The sequence below is a fragment of the Anolis sagrei genome, chromosome Y (genome assembly GCF_037176765.1).
Source record: "Anolis sagrei isolate rAnoSag1 chromosome Y, rAnoSag1.mat, whole genome shotgun sequence".
Classification (NCBI taxonomy): domain Eukaryota; kingdom Metazoa; phylum Chordata; class Lepidosauria; order Squamata; family Dactyloidae; genus Anolis; species Anolis sagrei.
This window is the reverse complement of record NC_090035.1, coordinates 76,510,801-76,529,190: the sequence shown is the minus strand read 5'-3', so window position 1 is coordinate 76,529,190 and position 18,390 is coordinate 76,510,801. Positions and strand designations below refer to the sequence as shown.

The window sequence follows — 18,390 nt, the reverse complement described above, 5'->3', positions numbered from 1 at the left end:
TTCTTTAACTACAGGATACCTCACTGGTTCCCCACACACAACAGAACCAGCCACTTCTGCAGTTCACCGACCACAGACTGACTGCTTTAAAATGGCTGCTCTGCCAAGTGGCAGTTGGCTCCGCCCCTATCTCCATAGCAACTCAGCTCAAAGCAAGCTAAGCTGGCTACCATCTCCCAATATTATGCAATACTATATACTTACCCTTACCCTGTACACTTCATCACACTGGGTTCTCGCTAACTCAAAATTTTATGTGTGAGTCAAGATCTAAGATACATGCCCCCTGTATTCTAAAGTTGTTGTTTACTTGTCCTTCCTGTAACCCTATGCCATCTTAAAACTGGAGCTGGAGCGTTGGGATAGTCTTAGGGGCAGGTTTATTGTCACAGTGGTGATGGGTGGAAAGGGCCCTATTCCACTGGCATTAGATGCCGAAACACCCAATTGAATCTTGACCTTCGGATCATAAAAATTCTTTGTGGTTAAACACAAAACAAAGCAAGGGAAAACCAAACCACACTTCCCATCTGCTTCTATCCCTCTCATTCATCTGACCTGTTATTTACTATAACTGCAGCAGAATCTTCTTTTATATTTGGATCCAGCGAATAATACAGTGCCAAATACGAGGGTTATCTGGAAAGTAAGGTTACAAGGATTTTTTTAAATGCAAAGAATGAATATCTATATAAATAAAAATGTCATGTTCGTTTTTGGGATTAACAGAACTCAAAAACCACTGGACGAATTGATACCAAATTTGGACAAAAGACACCTAACAACCCAATGTATGTCCTTCACTCAAAAAAATTGATTTTGTCATTTGGGAGTTGTAGTTACTGGGATTTATAGTTCACCTACAATCAAAGAGCATTCTGAACCCCATCAATGATGGAATTGAACCAAACTTGGCAGACAGAACTCCTATGACCAACAGAAAATACTGGAAGGGTTTGGTGGGCAGTGTCCTTTGGTTTTGGAGTTGTAGTTCACCTACATCCAGAGATCACTGTGGACTCAAACAGTGATGGGTCTGGACCAAACTCTACAAGAATACTCAATATGCCCAAATATGAACACTGGTGGAGTTTGGGGAAAATAGAGTCTTGATATTTGAGAGTTGTAGTTGCTGGGATTTATAGTTCACCTACAATCGCAGAGCATTCTGAACCCCATCAACGATAGAATTGAGCCAAACCTTCCACACAGAACCCCCATGTGGGCCACAGCAATGCGTAGCAGGGGACGGCTAGTATCTATATAAGTAAAAATGTAATGTTTGTTTGTGGAATTAATATAACTCAAAAACCACTGGACGAATTGACACCAAATTTGGACACAACACACCTATCAGGCCAACGAGTGACCATCACTCCAAGAAACACTGGAAAACACAGTGGAAGAAACTTAAAAAGCAAAAAAAAAAAAAACCATTACAACGCATGTGCAAGACCACATACACACAAATATATATATACACACACAAAGCACATATGCACAGACTGGGCCACAGCAACACGTGGCAGGGGGTGGCTAGTATTTCAATAAATCTTATGTGGATTGTAGCATAGGTATTAATTACCATTCAGTTCAATACATTTTGTCATCCGTGGGATGAGTTTTTGATGCCTGTGTCATAGAAGTTTCCCTTCGCCTTTTTCAGCCAGTTCGTCACTTCAATTTTCACCTCCTCGTCATCGGAAAAGTATTTTCCACCCAGGTGTTCCTTCAATTTAGTGAACCGGGTTACTGGGTGTGAGATCGGGGCTGTAAGAGGAGTGGCTTAAAACCTCCCAACCAAATGAAGTCAACAACTCTGGTGTTGCATGAGGGGTGTGCGGACGCTCACTGGCAGCATCCCATGACATTTGTTTTGGATGGCTCTGCGAAGTTTCCTCATGGTCACACAATATATTCCATACCCATTTTGTCGCATGCTGTCTTGACATAGTGCCCTCTCCATAAACTGAAACGATTTCGCGATGAATTTCAGCAGCATTCATGCCCTTAGTGTTTAGGTAGCATCTAACAGCGCAAACTTCACATTTGGAGGAAACGGAATGAGGACACTCACCTCTAACCTTCACCACAACTCCAGTCAATGAGCTACTGACAACTGGCACTGCTCATTCACTTTCACTGGCTTCCTGCTACACAACAGTGATATCAACTTCCTCCAAGAAAATTCCCCACGAGAGCTATGAGCCTTGTAACCTTACTTTCCAGATAACCTCATAGCTTTGGTTCCCACGGTTATTCCTGACATGTCCTGAAAATGGTGGTGGTAGATACTGCTTGAGCCAGCATGGTATTGTGATTTGAGTATTGAACTATGACTTTGGAAACCAAGAGTCAAATCCCTCCTTGGCCATGAACGCCCACTGGATGACCCTGGGCTAATTGCACACTCTCTGCCCCAGATTTTTATTTTATTTATCGTGTCAGGAGCCACCAGACAGTATTACATTGGTGTTGGAGGAAAATTCTGAGAGTGCCTTGGACCACAAGTAGATCCAACCAGTTCATACTTCAGGAAATAATGCTCAGCTCTCATTGGAGGGAAGGATATTAGAGGCAAAGATGAAGTACTTTGGCCATATAATGAGAAGACAGGAAAGCTTGGAGAAGAGAATGATGCTAGGGTAAAGGGAAGGAAAAAGGAAGAAGGGCAGACCAAGGGCAAGGTGGATGGATGGTATCCTTGAAGTGATTGGCTTGACCTTGAAGGAGCTGGGGGTGGTCACGGCTGACAAGGAGCTCTGGCCTGGGCTGGTCCAGGAGGTCACCAAGAGTTGGAAGTGACTGAACAGACAAACAAAAACAAACATTGATTCCTTTGAATTTCCTGATTCTAATTCACATATGTGTCCCTCTGTACAAAGATTAACTTGACTAGGTTTCTGTTCTGTCGCGTGCTGGGCCTGTAACAGCTGTATTTTTCTATAGGACGTATACTTTAAGCCCAGCGGGAAGCCAGAGGCGCCTCAAAGAGAGATTCTTAGGGATTTTTCTGAAGTGATGGTCTTTAGAGTCTTTAATAATACAACAAAGTCTTTATTATGGAACAAACAACACAATCTTCAATGGTTCAAACAACACTTTAAGGCTTTCTTAGTCTATTCCTCAATGGACTGGTACCTGATTTCAATTAACTGTACTTTCTGTGTAGGAAAACCCCTTTTTAACCTCTCCCAGGCTGTTTACTATCTATGCCTCATCGGTGTGGGTCCTACTACCGATTCCAAATGCGTCTGGGTATCGAGTAGACCTACCAGCCGAGGCTTGCAGATATTTCAGCTGGAGTTCAGTGGATCTGTAGTGCTGTCCTCCCTCAGAGAATTCTTTGAGAACTTCAGGGTTGTTTTCCCTCTGATTGCTGAGAGGCAGTGAGCTCTCAGCCAGAGCCTTGGGACCTTTTCCCTTGAATTTCTGTTTCTGTTTCCCTGGATGTTCTCGAGAAAAGAAGCTTTTCTGCGGGACGAGCTAGTCTACGTCCTATAGCAGGGGTCCTCAAACTATGGCCCGGGGGCCAGATGCGGCCCTCCAAGGTCATTTACCCGGCCCTTGCTCAGGGTCAACCTACGTCTGAAATTACTTGAAAGCACACAACAACAACAATCCTATCTCATCATCCAAAAGTAGGACCACACTTCTCACTGAAATACTAATAATTTTATATTTGTTGAAATTGTTCTTCATTTTAATTATTGTATTGTTTTTAAGTGTTTTTGTACTTCAAATAAGATATGTGCAGTGTGCATAGGAATTCATTCATGTTTTTTTCAAATTATAATCTGGTCCTCCAACAGTTTTAGGGATTTTGACCTGGCCCTCAGTTTAAAAAGTTTGAGGACCCCTGTCCTATAGTATAGCTTCCTTGTGTGAGACTGACCAAAAAATGGCTCCTTTCCCTCCCAGAGCCCTGAACAAGGGGCGGAACCAAATCTTAATTATGATGGACAGGTGGCCTGCCCTATGACTGCAAACATAACAGAAAGAAAATAAAGTTGGAGCTCCTGGTACATCCGTACCAGCACAGTTTCCCTAAGGGTTACTTTGAATTTGGTGTCATTCTGGACCTCTTCATAGACTGATTTCAGTCTCAATTGCTAGAGTTTACACTTGGTTTGAATTCAAGATCCAAGGGCCGCGTCTTCAAAGGCCAGGATGAAATATAGTTGAAACCTGGCAACCTCAGCTATGTCACCTTGAGTGCCAAGGAAGTTAGATAAATACTTCTTCCTATTGCAACTGAAATTAAAACATCTTGGGGCACCCCATGAAGCCTGGTATTTTCCCCTGGTAGGAGTCTTTTGACATACCCATCTGTCCCTATATAAAATTTCCCCCGCAACGGGCAGCGTAAACTGATTGTCCCCTTGGGGGTAACTGATACTTTAAGTAAATTTGTTTTTGAGCAAAGCTGCAGCTCCGTAAAACATAACCGTCCGGACTCACGAGGCGGTAAAAGGTTTGTCCTGGTATCAAAGCAACACAAAGTCACTTTCAGAGGCTGGGGAAGGATTAAGGTTTCAGTGGGAACGGCAGAGGAGAGAAAGACAGCTGGCCTTGAAGGATGAGCTCATGGCAATGGGCAAAACCAACAGGGAAGAAGGCATAGTTGTCCGCATAGGATTAAAAACAGACTGGGAAACATGAAATTATGGAGTTCCCCAAGATTAAAATATAAGTTACTCTTTCTGTTTCAAATGAGAGCCGAATTATTCAATATGCAAAAATGAGATGGGAGAAATTCCTATTCTTCACTAGGAAAGCTAGGTAAAGGTTTCCCCTTGATATTAAGTCTAGTCATGTTTGACTCTGGGGGTGGTGCTCATCTCCATTTCTGAGTCGAAAAGCCAGTGTTGTCCGCAGACGCCTTCAACGTCATGTGGTCAGCATGACTGCATGGAGCGCCATTACTTTCCCGCAGAAGTGGTACCTATTAATCTATTTACATTGCAGCCAGGTTACTAACTGGTGCGACTTATAGGGAGCGGTCAAACCCCCCCCCCCCTGTTTAAGGAGCTCCACTGGCTGCCATTCATTTTCCGGTCCCAATTCAAGGTGCAAATTCTTACCTACAAAGCCCTGAACGGTTTGGGACACGCATACATGCGTGGCCGCATTTGTGTGTACAAACCCACACGGTCTCTTCGTTCATCTGGAGAGGCCCTGCTCTTCCTCCCGCCGCCCTCACAGGCGCGATTGGTGGGGACGAGGGAGAGGGCCTTCTTGGTGGTGGCCCCCCGACTCTGGAACTCACTTCCCAGGGATATCAGGCATCATCTGGTATCAGCCATTGGTTGAGGTTCTGGGTTTGAGCTTGCCACTTTTGGACTCTTGCTTGCTGAGGTGTTCCAGCGAGTGTCTCTGTAGATCTTAGAAAACTATTTCTAGATTTAAGTCAATGATGTGCTGGCTGATATCCAAACAAGGGATGAGCTGGAGATGTCTCTGCCTTGGTCCTTTCACTATTGGCTGCTACTTCCCAGCGGATGTCAGGTGGTGCAATACCGGCTAGACAGTATAGTTTCTCCAGTGGTGTAGGGCGCAGACACCCCGTGATAATGCGGCATGTCTCATTAAGAGCCACATCCACTGTTTTAGCGTGGTGAGATGTGTTCCACACTGGGTATGCATACTCAGGAGCAGAGTAGCATAGCGCAAGGTCAGATGTTTTCACTGTGTCTGGTTGTAATCCCCAGGTTGCGCCTGTCAGCTTTTGTATGATATTGTTTCTAGCACCCACTTTTTCCTTGATGTTCAGGCAGTGCTTCCTGTAGGTCAGAGAACGGTCCAGAGTGACTCCCAGGTATTTGGGTGCACTGCAATGCTCCAGTGGGATTCCCAAAGCAGGTACTCTACTCCAAACTGGTCACTCCAGAAGCGACCAGTTTGGAGTAGACTACCTGCTTTGGGAGACAGTGATGGGCATTTGGACAGCATGGCCAGTCCAATAATACTTTTTGCACAATGTTAATTCCACCTTGAGTGTTTCAGATTTAAATCAATGCAAGGGACTGTGAATATGTATATCAGAGACCCAACTGCTCCTCTCTCCTCACCCCCTCCCACCCCATGGCCCACCCTCGAGTATCCATCTATCCAAGAAGATCAAGCTCAATATTGCAGCTCAAGTTCCGCACATGCCGGGGTTCGGATTTCAACGCGTCAGAGGTTTTTCGCAGAGGCAACAACTTCTGCTCAGGAAATGGGGAGACAGCAGAGTCCTGATGATTATTAATTCAGGAAGAAAAAAGAGGAGGGTGTCAGCTTGGGATGGTGAGGAGACGTGAGGTAACACCAGATCTTGAGGGGAGGGAGGGGGGTTGATCCTCTGAGAGTCACATGGAAGTATGGATATGGGATCAAAATCAAAGCAACACCAAACTGGTAGGGAAAGCTAATACTCCAGAAGACAGGAGCAGAATTCAACATTATCTTGACAGATTGGAGAGATGATTGGCCAAAACTAACAAAATAAAGTTCAACAGGGACACTCCATTCAGGCAGAAAAAAATGAAATGCAAAGATACAGAATGGAGGACAATGCCTGGCTCGACAACAGGACGTCTGGGGAGTCCTCATGGACAAGAAGTGAGCCAACAATGTCATGCAACAGCTAAAACAAATTGGGATTTTTGTTTGCATCAATAGGAGCATAGTATCTAGATCCAGGGAAGTCCTGCTCCCCATGCTCTATTCTGCCTTGGTCAGACCACACCTGGAATCACACTGTGTCCAATTCTGGGCACCGCAATTTAAAGGAGATGTTGACAGACTGGATTGTGTCCAGAGGGGGATGACTCAAATGATCAAGGGTCTGGAGAACAAGCCCTTTGAGGAGCGGCTTAAAGAGCTGGGCATGTTTAGCCTGCAGAAGAGAAGGCTAAGAGGAGACATGATGAGGGCCATGGGTAAATAAGTGATGGGAAGTCATAGGGAGGAGGGAGCAGGCTTGTTTTCTTTTGCCCTGGAGACTAGGATGCAATGGAACAATGGCTTTAATCGACATGAAAGGAGATTCCACCTGAACATGAGGAAGAACTTCTTAACTGTGAGAGTTGTTCAGCAGTGGAACTCTCTGCCCCAGAGTGTGGTGGAGGCTCCTTCTTTGGAGGCTTTTAAGCAGAAGCTGGATGGCCATCTGTTGGGAGGGATTTGAAGGCAATTTTCCTGCTTCTTGGCAGAATGGGGTTGGACTGCATGGCCCACAAGGTCTCTTCCAACTCTAGGATTCTATGAAAGCTTGGAAAGGGACTTCTTAAAAGAAATGCCTTTGTATTACCTGTTGCACTAGTTGGGAAGTCCTTTGTTGTCATTACTTGTTACTGTCCTTAAAAAGGCACATAGGAATAGTTTCTTTTGAGGTTTGTTTTTTGTTTTGTTTTGATTTTTACCCATCAGGAAGTATGGAGGGCATTTTCTTGCTGATATTTTACTATCATTCCAATTGCTCTCTTCTCTCTGCTTGGAGTCTCAGAAACCACCCTCCCCTTGGCTGAGAGATCGGCTGAGAGGCCAGCCAATCATAGTGGAGGAGGGCTTTTGATGGGATAGATTGCTCAAGCAAGTGAGCCAAGCTGCATATTGGTAATTAATAAGGACAGGTGGAGAAATCTTCAGCCTTCTCTGCCAAAGGTGTTCCTAAGACCATCAGAAATATATGTTTTCTAATGGTCTCTGAAACCCCTCCAGGGGTCCCGACCCCCAGGTTAAGAACTGCTGGACTAGATGGCCCTAGTATTGTTTAGTGGTCTGAATGTTGTAGTATTAGTCCAGAGACCAGGTTTCGATTCTCTGCTCATCCATGGGAATCCACTGGGGAAACTTGGGCAAGTCACACACTCCCAACCTCAAAAACTCCAGGATGGATTGTCATAAGACAGAAATGACTTGAAGACATGAAATCGAGGTGGAATTTAAAAGGGTCAGACCCTGCGGCTCCACCAAAGAGGGATCACTACAATGGTGAGTGAAGAGAAGCCCAATTTAAAATGATTTTTTCCCTAGGTTCCCAAAAAGAATCTCACCAAGTTTGAAGGAAGTGCAGCTGAGATGATTTTATTGCGATTCAGCTGAAAAGGATGCAGACCAGCAATATTTTGCCAAACTAAACATGCATGAGTACAAATAAAAGCCATTTTTATAGAAAAACAGAGTTGTTTGGTTTGAATCTCCCGCTCCCCGCCCTCCGCCTGGCTTGAAGGTGATTGGCTGGCGCTTCAACAGCAGGGAGGAGGCTCGGCCGCCTCTCGAGCGCCTGGGCCAATCACAAGGCTTCTGCTGCGCGCCTGGGCCAATCACAGGGCTTCGGCCGCCTCGGCGCTTCAGTGAATCAGGAGAGAGGGAGGCGGGACAAGGGAATGCAATGCATTCTTGAGTGGATTATGGAAATTCAGGAAATGTCCAAGGGGCCGGTGAGTCCTACGAGCCAGCCTTCTATTGTTCTTTGAGTGGTTCTAATAAACATTGACTGCCATAATCCGGATTTTCTTCCGTGCCAAGACAGAGGAACAATGGGGGGGGGGGGGACTTTGAGTGGATGTTTTGGTAGAGAGACTGAATGGTTGACAGATCAGGGTGAGGTGCAGCTTTCCGAAGGCTCCCCTCTGTCCCATTGTGATATAATCAAAATTGCCAACCGGCCGTTTCCTCTGGTGGCCAAAACCTGCATATTGGTAATTGGTAGACAATGAAGACCACATGTAAGTTTTTCCTCTTCTTTGCTTTTACTGGGTTTCCCTGTTGTTGTGCACACAAATAAGTGAGTTGAAGAACAACAAATGCCATCACGATGCCTGCTCAGAAGCAGCCACCTCTGGGATGGAATGCCTGTTCTTAATGGGATGGAAATCCAGAGCAGCTCTTGTTCGAATGCATTATCGCCAGAAGACAGTCTGACAATTCTTGGCAAGTGTGCAAGCTTCATTAATAACCCAAGACGGGAAGAAGAAACCTGGCAGTAAAATGATGCCGTGATTTGATATTGGATGCTGAAGGTGCTAAACTGCAAAGTTTTCCTCCCAGAGTGCTTCATTTGCACATCACGGTGAAGTCAAACATGACCCCCGCCCATAAAAGATAGTAACTTATAGTTTTGCTAAGGACAAAGACACCAGACTGGATAATAAGGGTTAAGCCTTGGTCAATTTGCCAAGACACTAACAACAAGGACCCTTCCCATGTTGGATAGTGTGTACATTTAATCAATTATTAATTAATTTTATGCTCTAGGTTTCATATATAGCAGAAGGTAGCACATTTATTACTAAGAAACCACCTCCCTTTACACTTACGTGCTCTCTTGAACTTCTGTGGGACTCTGGTGGGAGGGATAAATTGGTATATTTACTATAACATGATTTCTATATTTCATATTTTCTCCCTGTGTGTCGGACCTTTTCCTGACCCTTTTGCCCCATTCCCCTTTATTGAAAAATGTATAAAAATACAAGGCAGCCACCCCTGCGTGACCCTGGGAAGAAGGAAATCTCCAGTTGAAAAAAAACCCCCTTATTAAAAGACACTATTTGCATGGACAATAACAAAGGACCGTGACCTCTGGGCTCAGAGTTGGTCCCCCAGAAGAAGCATTCATTTGGCAATTATGATCATATCTCAATAGGATGGAGGGGGTCTTTGGAAAGCCGCACCTCGTCCTAATCTGTCACCCATTCAACTTTTCTTTCACTAGAGACTTCAGCCAAAGTTCCCCATTGTTCCCATATCTCCGCACTGGAAAAATCCGGATCTTGGCAGGATCGCCAAACATCAATGCTTATTGCAGCCACTCAATGACAATATTTATTTATTTTTATTTTATTTACTTTACTTATATACCGCTGTTCTCAGCCCGAAGGTGACTCACAGCGGTTCACAACAAATAAGAACAGCAAAAATTCAATGCTATAGTGTAAAAACAGTTAACAACCTCACATATTACATAATTAATAAACAATTACTACAATAGCCATTCACTATTCACTGTCGTCTCATTATCAAAAGCATGATCCAGATTCGTCATCCATTATTCCGTTCCAATGTTCATTAACCAATCATTGCACTAATTATTCGAACGCCTGCTCAAACAGCCAGATCTTCACTTTCCTGCCGAATACCATTAGAGATGGTGCTAGTCTAATGTCCGTAGGAAAGGCGTTCCACAGCCGAGGAGCCACCACCGAGAAGGCCCTATCTCTCGTCCCCGCCAGCCGTGCTTGAAAAGCAGGCGGGATCGAGAGCAGGGCCTCCCCGGAAGATCTCAAAGTCCTGGTGGGTTCATTGGCAGAGATGCAGTCGGATAGGTAGCTTGGGCCGGAACCGTTTAGGGCTTTAAAGGCCAACGCCAGCACTTTAAATTGAGCCCGGTAGCAAATCGGTAGCCAGTGGAGTTGCCGCAACAGGGAGGTTATATGCTCCCTGCGCTCCGCTCCTGTTAAAATCATGGCTGCCGAGCGTTGGACTAGTTGGAGCTTCCAACTAGTCCAACGACTAGTCCAATAGAAATGGCTGGCTCGCAGGCCCCAGGACTCGCTGGCCGCATGGACATTTCCTACCTCCATAATCCTGTCAAGAATCCATTGTTTCCCTCTCGTCCCGCCTCCCTCTTTCCTGATTCGTCAGGACGCCGAGGCGGCAGAAGCCCAGTGATTGGCCCAGGTGCTTAGGAGGTGGCCAAGCCTCCTCCCAGCTGTAGAGCGCCAGCCAATCATGGTCGAGCCGGCAGAGGGGCGGGGAATGGGAGATTCAAACCTGGCAACTTTGTTTCTGTATTAAAAAGGCTTTTATTTGTACACATGTTATGCTTAGCTTGGCGAAATATTGCTGTTCTGCATCATTTTCAGCTGAATCGCTAATAAATCATCTCGGTGGCGCTTCTTTCAACCTTGGTGAGATTCTTTTTGGGAACCTAGGGAAAAACAATTATTTTAAAATTGGGCTTCTCTTTGCTCACCATTGTAGCAATCCCTCTTTGGTGGGGCCGCAGGGTCTCTCCTTCAGGGCCAGACCCTTTTAAATTCCTCCATTATTTCAATGGGAGATATCCATGTCTCCAGAACAAAGCGATTGGTCTGCTTCCGTCTCGAAATATGGAGTTTATTTATTTACTACATTTATATACTGCCCCTCTCAGCCCACAGTCAACTCGGAGCGGTTTACAGTCAATATCAAAGACACAAACTACCATTTAAAAACAACCAATTTAAATATAAAACCAAGTAAAACAATCAGTATCAATAGAAACAATGATGGATCTGGACCCAAACTCAATATGCCCAAATGTGAACACCGGTGGAGTTTGGGGAAAATAGACCTTGGCATTTGGGAGTTGTGGTTGCTGGGATTTGTAGTTCACCTGCAATCAAAGAGCATTCTGAACTCCACCAACGATAGAATTGGGGCAAACATCCCACACAGACCCCTATGACCAACAGAAAATACTGTGTTTTCTGACGGTCTTTGGCAATGATGGATCCGGGCCAAACTTGGCATGAATATTCGATATGCCCAAATGTGAACAATAGTGCAGTTTGGGGAAAATAGACCTTGACATTGATTGGCAATGTATGGCCTTGCAGCTTCAAAGCCTGGCTGGTTGCTGCCGGGGGAGTTCCTGCTATATACCTGCGAAACGTGGACTCTCTACAGACATCATACTCAACTCCTGGAATGATTCCATCAGTGTTGCCTCCGAAAAATCCTACAAATCTCTTGGGAAGACAGGCGGACACATTTCAGTGTGCTGGAAGAAGCAAACGCCACCAGCATTGAAGCGATGCTCCTGAGCCACCAACTCTGCTCGACTGGCCACGTTTTTTGAATGCCCCAAGATCACTGTCTCCCAAAACAGTTACTATACTCTAAACTCAAGAATGGGAAACGTAATGTTGGTGGACAGGAAAAGAGATTTAAAGATGGGCTTAAAGCCAATCTTTAAAACTGTGGCAAAGACACCAAGAACTGGGAAGCCCTGGCTCTTGAGTGCTCGAACTGGAGATCAGCTGTGACCAGCAGTGCTGTGGAATTGGAAGAGGCATGAATGGAGGGTGAAAGGGAGAAACGTGCCAAGAGGAAGCCAACCCTCTTGACCGGGACTGTCTTCACGGTGGAAAAACATGCAGATCAAGAATAAGTTTCCACAGCCACCTTTGAACCCACTGCCAAGACACTACAGTTGGAAGACCATCATCCTTGAGCTACAAGGGATCGCCTAAGTAAGTAAGGTTGCCATCCAGGGGGATTCTTTGTTGGGAGGTGTTAGCTGACCCTGATTGATACTTGTCTGGAATTGCCCTGGTTTTTTTAGTGTTGCTCTTTATTTACAGACCTCACAATCTCTGAGGGTGCCTGCCATAGATGTGGGTGAAACGTCAGGAGAGAATGCTGCTGGAAAATGGACAGACAGCTCTGAAAACTCACAGCAACCCAGTGATTCCAGCCATGAAAGCCTTCTAAAACACATGAAACTTTGAATGTTTGGAAAGCCTTGCAGTGACCTCTTGTGGGGAATCTCCGCACAGTTGGTCATGTCGACACCAGTTTAGAAAATTAGTGAGAGGCAAGGGGAGAGTGATAACGATTTATTACTACACTTTCCTACCTCTCAAAAGCAGATTTGGTCCAAACAGTGTCAGATTGTCATTGGAGATCGGGGTGGGATCATTTCATAAAAACATGCCTGCACATATTCAAAATGAGTAATGGACACCCTGCTATTTATTTATCGTGTCAGGGGCAACCAGACAATTGCATTACATTTCTAACAGAACAAAACAAACAAACAGATTAAAAAAAAACACAAAGTTTGCAAGCTTGGTAGTTGATTAAATGTCCTTTGACCAGTATCTAGCCACTTGGAGTGCCCCTGGTGTTGCTGCAAGAAGGTCCTCCATTGTGCATGTTGCAGGGCTCAGGTTGCATTGCAGCAGGTGGCCAGTGGTTTGCTCTTCTCTGCACTCGCATGTTGTGGATTCCACTTTGTGGCCCCATTTCTTAAGGTTGGCTCTGCATCTCGTGGTGCCAGAGCGCAGTCTGTTCAGCGCCTTCCAAGTTGCCCAGTCTTCTGTGTGCCCAGGGGGGAGTCTCTCATTTGGTATCAGCCATGGATTGAGGTTCTGGGTTTGAGCCTGCCACTTTTGGACTCTCGCTTGCTGAGGTGTTCCATCGAGTGTCTCTGTAGATCTTAGAAAACTATTTCTTGATTTAAGTAGTTGACGTGCTGGCTGATACCCAAACAAGGGATGAGCTGGAGATGTCACTGCCTTGGTCCTTTCACTATTGGCTGCTACTTGCTGGTGGATGTCAGGTGGTGCAATGCCGGCTAGACCGTGTAGTGTAGGGCACAGACACCTCGTGATAATGCGGCATGTCTCATTAAGAGCCACATCCACTGTTTTAGCGTGGTGAGATGTGTTCCACACTGGGCATGCGTACTCAGCAGCAAAGTAGCATAGCACAAGGGCAGATGTCTTCACTGTGTCTGGTTGTGATTCCCAGGTTGTGCCAATCAGCTTTCGTATGATATTTTTTCTAGCACCCACTTTTTGCTTGATGTTCAGGCAGTGCTTCTTGTAGGTCAGAGCACCGTCCAGAGTGACTCCCAGGTATTTGGGTGCGCTACAATGCTCCAGTGGGATTCCTTCCCAGGTAATCTTCAGAGCTCGGGATGCTTGTCTGTTCTTAAGGTGAAAAGCACATGTCTGTGTTTTAGATGGATTAGGGATCAGCTGGATTTCCCTGTAATAGGCAGTAAGAGCACCTAGAGCTTCGGAGAGCTTCTGTTCAACCATCTCAAAGCTCCCTGCTTGAGTGGTAATGGCACCCTGCTGATATTGAACCTCTTCTCCAACTTAAACAAATCCCATATTGAAGATGAAACAGAAGGATTTTCCCCAGAACCTGATCCTGCAGCCAATTCATAAGTAAACAGTTATAACCAGTAGTAAAGGACAGCTGAATTTCACAATATGCAGGCTTGGCAATCAGGAAATATCTGTTAAGTCTGTAATCTACCTAAATAGCAAATGCATGTACAGAATTAGCATACTGGCCACATTTATAAATGACATGATGCACACACGATAACAAAGGGGCTTTTCAAAGCAGTTGTTCCCAACCTGTGGTCCGTCGACCGCCAGTGGTCCGCAATAACTAAAATATGGCCTCACCTGTTGCACCTCAGCAGGAGTTCACCTTGCACAAGCACTCACCAGGAAGCCAAACGTAGTAATAAACAGTTTATTGATAGAACACACAGTAAAAGAGAAAAAAATCCAAATATGTGAAGAAAGAAGTAAAAACAAGAGAGAGATAAATCTCCAGTGCAACGGTTAAAACATGAACATGAGTCCAAGATAGATGGAACAAAACATGAGCTTGATTAATCTATGAAACAAGGAACAAAACGTGAGCTTGAATCCGTGGGTAAAATCCCCAAGACTGGTAGCAAAACTTGACTAAGAAACTTGGCTTGAATCCATAACAGGATCAGGAACAAGGCAGGAGCTTTTCACTCTATTTGTGACGTTGCTTGATCTGAAATCTATGAGTTTCCTTTCCCTAATTAAGGATAGCAATGCATGAAGGCATCCCGTTGGCCTTGAGAAGCCTGTCTGTGCCTCTCTTTTCCAGGAATCAGCTTGGATCCCCCACAGGAATCAGCTTGGATTCTCTGTCTAACCCCACTCCCTTATGTCAGGAGTCAATTTCTGACGGCATGAAGACATCACAAATTCCCTCCGTGACATCCTGACTGAATCATCCTGGCTGACTCAATTCTCTCTCTGTGACATTTTGAAGTCAGCAGAGGGCGCTGGAAACCTTGTATTGGAACTTCGTGAAGCAACAAGCTCTAATAAGGAAACTGAGAAGAGGGGGGAGATGGGCAGGAAAGGTGTATAAAAGGAAGTGGTGGTGGGAAAAAGTCAGTAGTGTCTTTCTTTGCTGCAGAGATATAAGCAATATATCAATTTCAAAGCAAAACCGGCTTGTGAGTGGTTATTTAATATTGCTATATAGATCCTACAGTCTTACACCTTCATCGGGTGAACTCATGTCCTCCTCCCTTCTCTGCCTGTCAGCTTCTAAAACAGTTTCATTTTCACAGAGAATTAACATCTAATTCCAAATCCCCCTCCATTCCCCCAACTGGGGAATCACCATCCTGTTCCAACATCCCCTCTGTCTGAGCACCTCCAAAAGCATCAGGACTTGCAGGCTCTGCACCCCCAAACCCCACATTATCATCATCATCAGCTGGCTGAACTACAACATAACTGTTACTACACCGTTGCAATAGTCGCAACTGGTCTCACAAAACCCTCATATAGTGCCAAGGATTATCAAATATGGTTTTCTGTGGGCAAGCAGATAGCGACTATTGGATCGCATATGTTCTGTATCGGAAACTAGAGCTGATGTGGTCTATCCAATACAATTTTCTGAATCGGCATCCCAAATAACCAAACTGAATCTAAAGTTAACCAAAAACTGATTCATAACCTTTTTGGTACTAATGTTGGAGAGTGGTCCCTTGTCAAAGTGGCTCCTGGACAAAGTAGTCCCTGTTCAAGTGGTCCTTAAACAAACTGGTCCCTGGTCAAAGTGGTCCTTGGTCAAGTGGTCCCTGGTCAAGTGGTCCCTGGTCAAGTGGTCCCTGGACAAAGTGGTCCCTGGTCAAGTGGTCCCTGGACAAAGTGGGACCTGGTCAATGTGGTCCCTGGACAAAGTGGACCCTGGTCAAGTGGTCCCTGGACAAAATAGTCCCTGGACAAACTGGTCCCTAGTCAAAGTGGTTCCTGGTCAAGTGGGCCCTGGTCAAAGTGGGCCCTGGACAAAGTGGGCCCTGGACAAAGTGGTCCCTGTTCAAAGTGGTCCCTGGTCAAAGTGGTCCCTGGTGAAGTGGTCCCTGGTCAAAGTGGTCCCTGGTCAAGTGGTCCCTGGACAAAGTGGTCCCTGGTCAAATGGTCCCTGGTCAAAGTGGTCCCTGGTCAAGTGGGCCCTGAACAAAGTGGGCTCTGGTCATGTGGTCCCTGGACATGTGGTCCCTGTTCAAAGTGGTTCCTGGTCAAAGTGGACCCTGGTCAAGTGCTGCCTGGACAAAGTAGTACCTGGTTAAGTGGTCCCTGGTCTAGTCGTCCCTGGACAAAGTGGGCCCTGGTCAAAGTGGGCCCTGGAGAAAGTGGGCCCTTTTCAAGTGGTCCTTGGTCAAAGTGGTCCCTGGTCAATGGGCCCCTGATTTAAAAAAATGTTGGAACTACTCTTTTGAAGCATCTTATCCAGTCTATATAAAAGGAAAAAGCTTTCCAACCCTCAACAAGGCAACATCCCAAAGAAGTAATACCAGGCTACCTAAATGAGGAAGGAGAGAGTCCTTCCATAGGAAATTGACCTTTCCACGTGTGCAGGAAATTGACCTTTCCACGTGTGCAGAAGCAAAATCAAATTTTCAAGAACACGAGGGAAGCGTGCAGATTCACTCAAGGCACCCGGCCTTACTTGTTGCAGATTTGGGATTATCTATCTGTCTGTTGCATTTTAACAATATCTTGATGAGCTCCATTTGACCTCCAGTGAAGTCCATCCCCACTGTTAGGACTTTGGGTTCCCTCAACTGGAAACTTACATCCAGACATCATGGAAAGTCAGTTTCCCGGCAGAGAGGTATTCCGAAAGATTGGGCTCTCTGATGCGTTGGACGGGATGGTCTCGGATCCCGAAAGCACCCCCACGGTGGTGGACAGACAGATGCAAGACCAGGCGCTTTCGAAGGCTTTCCGGAAGGATCTCATGCGGAAGACGTAGATCACGGGGTTGATGGTAGAATTGACGTGGGAGAGAATGATGGTGGCCAACACAACCTGGCTGGGGATGTAGCAGGAGGGACAGACGAGCATGATGGTGTTGAGGATGTGGACTGGGAACCAACAGGCGATGAAGCAGAAGACCACAATGAAGAGCGAGGTGGCCGTCTGCAGCTCCTTGCGGACGATGATGCGCCGCCGCTCTTGAGCGCTGACGTCCACCTCTCCTTCGGCCACCTTCCGGATCTGGCGCTTGACCTCCAAGAAGATCCGTCCATACAGCACCATCATGACCGACAAAGGGGCCAGCATGCAGGCCATGAAGTTGAAGTAGACCATGTACGTGTTCTTGATGATGCTGTTGAATAAGCATTCCCCACTGGCCGGCAATGGGTTGTGCCACCCCATCAGGGGCAGGAGACCAATCACGATGGCCAGGACCCAGCAAGCCAAGATCACCAAAAGAGAGTTGCGAGGACTCATCAAGGACTTGTACTGGAAAGGCCTCAGGATAGAGATGTACCTCTCCACGGCGATGGCCAACAGGCCAAAGACGGAGGCTTGCGTGAACACCAACAGCGTGCAGAGCATCCAGAGGCACAGTTGTGGCCTGTGGCGCGGCAAACCCAACTCAGTGAACTGAGCGCAAGGGATGGCTACGGCCCCCACCAGTAAGTCCGCCATGGCCAAGGAGACTAGGAAGTAGTTGGTGACGACGGCACGTAGCTTCCGGTTCTGCAAGATGACGCCGCAGATGAAAAGATTGCCCACAATGGAGAGCAGGGACGTCAAGTTCTCGCAGAGGAAGTAGGGGATGTTGAGGACCGGAGACGAAGTCACGTTGGACGCTTGGAAGCAGAGGTTCTTGGAGGATGAATTGTCAAAGTCTTCCATTATGGGATGTTGGCCATCTTGTTAGGAGGAACCTTCTTCTCCTGTGGGCTTCATTCCTTTGGAGATTGCCAACACATTATCCCCTGATCGTGGGGATGTTCCAGAATCTGTGGAATAAGATGGGACAATTTCATGGTTGTATAGAAGAGATTTCAGCAGGTTAGCTAGTTGCATGGCAAGTAGTTCCTGCTACAATTTCCACTAATGTACAACTCTTCAAATTGCAAGAATAGCCTCCAGTTCTCTGTTTAGAAATACTACTTTTTTAGCTTCATAAGAAGATAGAAAATGGGTCTTAATGTAAAATAAAACAACTGTAGTTCACATTTGATCAGCCCACACACTGCCTTGCCAGAGAAAGAAAATATGCCACGCAGGTGAACAATAAAGAACAAGTAGTTTACTCTTTGTCATTCAGAACAACATATGTACAATGTGATCAGTTGCATCCACTCACATAATGTCCTGTTATGGGAGATCTAAAATATCTTCCTTTGTCCATGTGGATAAATTCATTCAGCAGCTCATGAAGCAAGAGTACACCTGAATAATAATAATAATAATAATAATAATAATAATAATAATAATAATAATAAATTTTATTTATACCCCACCAACATCTCCCCAAGGGGACTCCGGGCAGCCAAGCCCAGCAGTTACAACAAAGCACCCAACCCATCTAAAA

General features: G+C 45.8%; 1 pseudogene; it reads right to left on the bottom strand.

Moving 5' to 3' along the window:
- Positions 1–16,652: 16,652 nt before the first annotated feature.
- Positions 16,653–17,705, bottom strand: LOC132780549 (adenosine receptor A1 pseudogene; annotated as a pseudogene).
- Between the last annotated feature and the right edge of the window lie 685 nt (positions 17,706–18,390).